The sequence below is a fragment of the Callionymus lyra genome, unplaced genomic scaffold, assembly GCF_982586985.1.
Source record: "Callionymus lyra unplaced genomic scaffold, fCalLyr1.hap1.1 HAP1_SCAFFOLD_610, whole genome shotgun sequence".
Classification (NCBI taxonomy): Eukaryota; Metazoa; Chordata; class Actinopteri; order Syngnathiformes; family Callionymidae; genus Callionymus; species Callionymus lyra.
In genome coordinates, this window is record NW_028258855.1 from 1 (window position 1) to 5,000 (window position 5,000).

Sequence of the window (5,000 nt, forward strand, 5' to 3'; positions counted from 1 at the left end):
TTTTGATGTCACGAGCGCAACCACCTAGAGGTTAATAGGGAGCGAGTACAACAGGGGAGGGAGTGAATGGGCTCGGACTGTGGCCGAGCCTGGTGCCTCAAAATCGGACAAGGTTGGACTGGAAGCCCGCTGAGAACTCTGGTTCTTTTGCCAGACGAAACGAATTTTTTCCGAGTGTGACTGCTCTGCAAAAAGTGGTCTTTTTGATGTCACGAGCGCAACCACCTAGAGGTTAATGGGGAGGGAGTGGAAAAAACGACAAAGTGTTGAGCTCCGGACCGGGATGGCGGGCGACTCGAGCGGTCATGCCCGACTTTGAGACACTTTGTCGCGGTCATGCGAGCGACCTCCACTGCTCCCCGGAGGTGCCCCGGACCGGGTTGGCGGGTGACTCGAGCGGTCCTGCCCGACTTTGAGACACTTTGTCGCGGTCATGCGGGCGTCCTCCGCCGGTCCCCGGAGGTGCCCCGGACCGGGTTGGCGGGTGACTCGAGCGGTCATGCCCGACTTTGAGACACTTTGTCGCGGTCATGCGGGCGTCCTCCGCCGGTCCCTGGAGGTGCCCCGGACCGGGGTGGCGGGTGACTCGAGCGGTCGTGCCCGACTTTGAGACACTTTGTCGCGGTCATGCGGGCGTCCTCCGCCGGTCCCTGGAGGTGCCCCGGACCGGGTTGGCGGGTGACTCGAGCGGTCGTGCCCGACTTTGAGACACTTTGTCGCGGTCATGCGGGCGTCCTCCGCCGGTCCCCGGAGGTGCCCCGGACCGGGTTGGCGGGTGACTCGAGCGGTCATGCCCGACTTTGAGACACTTTGTCGCGGTCATGCGGGCCTCCTCCGCCGGTCCCTGGAGGTGCCCCGGACTGGGTTGGCGGGTGACTCGAACGGTCATGCCCGACTTTGAGACACTTTGTCGCGGTCATGCGGGCGTCCTCCGCCGGTCCCTGGAGGTGCCCCGGACCGGGTTGGCGGGTGACTCGAGCGGTCATGCCCGACTTTGAGACACTTTGTCGCGGTCATGCGGGCCTCCTCCGCCGGTCCCTGGAGGTGCCCCGGACCGGGTTGGCGGGTGACTCGAACGGTCATGCCCGACTTTGAGACACTTTGTCGCGGTCATGCGGGCGTCCTCCGCCGGTCCCTGGAGGTGTCCCGGACCGGGTTGGCGGGTGACTCGAGCGGTCGTGCCCGACTTTGAGACACTTTGTCGCGGTCATGCGGGCATCCTCCGCCGGTCCCTGGAGGTGCCCCGGACCGGGTTGGCGGGTGACTCGAGCGGTCGTGCCCGACTTTGAGACACTTTGTCGCGGTCATGCGGGCGTCCTCCGCCGGTCCCTGGAGGTGCCCCGGACCGGGTTGGCGGGTGACTCGAGCGGTCGTGCCCGACTTTGAGACACTTTGTCGCGGTCATGCGGGCGTCCTCCGCCGGTCCCCTGGAGGTGCCCCGGACCGGGTTGGCGGGTGACTCGAGCGGTCGTGCCCGACTTTGAGACACTTTGTCGCGGTCATGCGGGCGTCCTCCGCCGGTCCCTGGAGGTGCCCCGGACCGGGTTGGCGGGTGACTCAAGCGGTCATGCCCGACTTTGAGACACTTTGCCGCGGTCATGCGGGCGACCTCCGCCGGTCCCTGGAGGTGCCCCGGACCGGGTTGGCGGGTGACTCGAGCGGTCGTGCCCGACTTTGAGACACTTTGCCGTGGTCATGCGGGCGACCTCCGCCGGTCCCTGGATGGCGGGCTCCAGTGAGGTCGGCGGGGGAAGGCTCGGGCTGAGGCCGACTTCGGTGCCTCAAAGTCGGACAAGGTTGGATTGGAAGTCCGCTGTGTTGAGGACCAGTGGCATTCGGCGGTGGAACGCTCAGAACTTGGCCGACATCGGTGCCTCAACGTCGGACAAGGTTGGAGTGGATGACCGCTGATAACTCTGGTTCTTTTGCCAGACGAAAGAAATTTTTCCCGAGTGTGACTGCTCTGAAAAAAGTGGTTCTTTTTGATGTCACGAGCGCAACCACCTAGAGGTTAATAGGGAGGCACCATAACAGGAGAGGGAGTGAAAAGGCTCGGACGGTGGCCGAGCCTGGTGCCTCAAAATCGGACAAGGTTGGAGTGGATGACCGCTGATAACTCTGGTTCTTTTGCCAGACGAAAGAAATTTTTCCCGAGTGTGACTGCTCTGAAAAAAGTGGTCTTTTTGATGTCACGAGCGCAACCACCTAGAGGTTAATAGGGAGGCACCATAACAGGAGAGGGAGTGAAAAGGCTCGGAGGGTGGCCGAGCCTGGTGCCTCAAAATCGGACAAGGTTGGAGTGGATGACCGCTGAAAACTCTGGTTCTTTTGCCAGACGAAAGAATTTTTTTCCGAGTGTGACTGCTCTGAAAAAAGTGGTCTTTTTGATGTCACGAGCGCAACCACCTAGAGGTTAATAGGGAGGCACCATAACAGGAGAGGGAGTGAAAAGGCTCGGAGGGTGGCCGAGCCTGGTGCCTCAAAATCGGACAAGGTTGGAGTGGATGACCGCTGAAAACTCTGGTTCTTTTGCCAGACGAAAGAAATTTTTCCCGAGTGTGACTGCTCTGCAAAAAGTGGTCTTTTTGATGTCACGAGCGCAACCACCTAGAGGTTAATAGGGAGGCACCATAACAGGAGAGGGAGTGAAAAGGCTCGGAGGGTGGCCGAGCCTGGTGCCTCAAAATCGGACAAGGTTGGAGTGGATGACCGCTGAAAACTCTGGTTCTTTTGCCAGACGAAAGAAATTTTTTCCGAGTGTGACTGCTCTGAAAAAAGTGGTCTTTTTGATGTCACGAGCGCAACCACCTAGAGGTTAATAGGGAGGCACCATAACAGGAGAGGGAGTGAAAAGGCTCGGAGGGTGGCCGAGCCTGGTGCCTCAAAATCGGACAAGGTTGGAGTGGATGACCGCTGAAAACTCTGGTTCTTTTGCCAGACGAAAGAAATTTTTCCCGAGTGTGACTGCTCTGCAAAAAGTGGTCTTTTTGATGTCACGAGCGCAACCACCTAGAGGTTAATAGGGAGGCACCATAACAGGAGAGGGAGTGAAAAGGCTCGGAGGGTGGCCGAGCCTGGTGCCTCAAAGTCGGACAAGGTTGGAGTGGATGACCGCTGAAAACTCTGGTTCTTTTGCCAGACGAAAGAAATTTTTCCCGAGTGTGACTGCTCTGCAAAAAGTGGTCTTTTTGATGTCACGAGCGCAACCACCTAGAGGTTAATAGGGAGGCACCATAACAGGAGAGGGAGTGAAAAGGCTCGGAGGGTGGCCGAGCCTGGTGCCTCAAAGTCGGACAAGGTTGGAGTGGATGACCGCTGAACACTCTGGTTCTTTTGCCAGACGAAAGAAATTTTTTCCGAGTGTGACTGCTCTGCAAAAAGTGGTCTTTTTGATGTCACGAGCGCAACCACCTAGAGGTTAATAGGGAGGCACCATAACAGGAGAGGGAGTGAAAAGGCTCGGAGGGTGGCCGAGCCTGGTGCCTCAAAATCGGACAAGGTTGGAGTGGATGGCCGCTGAAAACTCTGGTTCTTTTGCCTGACGAAAGAAATTTTTTCCGAGTGTGACTGCTCTGCAAAAAGTGGTCTTTTTGATGTCACGAGCGCAACCACCTAGAGGTTAATAGGGAGGCACCATAACAGGAGAGGGAAGGAAAAGGCTCGGAGGGTGGCCGAGCCTGGTGCCTCAAAATCGGACAAGGTTGGAGTGGATGACCGCTGAAAACTCTGGTTCTTTTGCCTGACGAAAGAAATTTTTTCCGAGTGTGACTGCTCTGCAAAAAGTGGTCTTTTTGATGTCACGAGCGCAACCACCTAGAGGTTAATAGGGAGGCACCATAACAGGAGAGGGAGTGAAAAGGCTCGGAGGGTGGCCGAGCCTGGTGCCTCAAAGTCGGACAAGGTTGGAGTGGATGGCCGCGGAGAACTCTGGTTCTTTTGCCTGACGAAAGAAATTTTTTCCGAGTGTGACTGCTCCTCAAAAAGTGGTCTTTTTGATGTCACGAGCGCAACCACCTAGAGGTTAATAGGGAGGCACCATAACAGGAGAGGGAGTGAAAAGGCTCGGAGGGTGGCCGAGCCTGGTGCCTCAAAGTCGGACAAGGTTGGAGTGGATGGCCGCGGAGAACTCTGGTTCTTTTGCCTGACGAAAGAAATTTTTTCCGAGTGTGACTGCTCTGCAAAAAGTGGTCTTTTTGATGTCACGAGCGCAACCACCTAGAGGTTAATAGGGAGGCACCATAACAGGAGAGGGAGTGAAAAGGCTCGGAGGGTGGCCGAGCCTGGTGCCTCAAAATCGGACAAGGTTGGAGTGGATGACCGCTGAACACTCTGGTTCTTTTGCCAGACGAAAGAAATTTTTTCCGAGTGTGACTGCTCTGCAAAAAGTGGTCTTTTTGATGTCACGAGCGCAACCACCTAGAGGTTAATAGGGAGGCACCATAACAGGAGAGGGAGTGAAAAGGCTCGGAGGGTGGCCGAGCCTGGTGCCTCAAAGTCGGACAAGGTTGGAGTGGATGGCCGCGGAGAACTCTGGTTCTTTTGCCTGACGAAAGAAATTTTTTCCGAGTGTGACTGCTCTTCAAAAAGTGGTCTTTTTGATGTCACGAGCGCAACCACCTAGAGGTTAATAGGGAGGCACCATAACAGGAGAGGGAAGGAAAAGGCTCGGAGGGTGGCCGAGCCTGGTGCCTCAAAGTCGGACAAGGTTGGAGTGGATGGCCGCGGAGAACTCTGGTTCTTTTGCCTGACGAAAGAAATTTTTTCCGAGTGTGACTGCTCTGAAAAAAGTGGTCTTTTTGATGTCACGAGCGCAACCACCTAGAGGTTAATAGGGAGGCACCATAACAGGAGAGGGAAGGAAAAGGCTCGGAGGGTGGCCGAGCCTGGTGCCTCAAAGTCGGACAAGGTTGGAGTGGATGGCCGCGGAGAACTCTGGTTCTTTTGCCTGACGAAAGAAATTTTTTCCGAGTGTGACTGCTCTTCAAAAAGTGGTCTTTTTG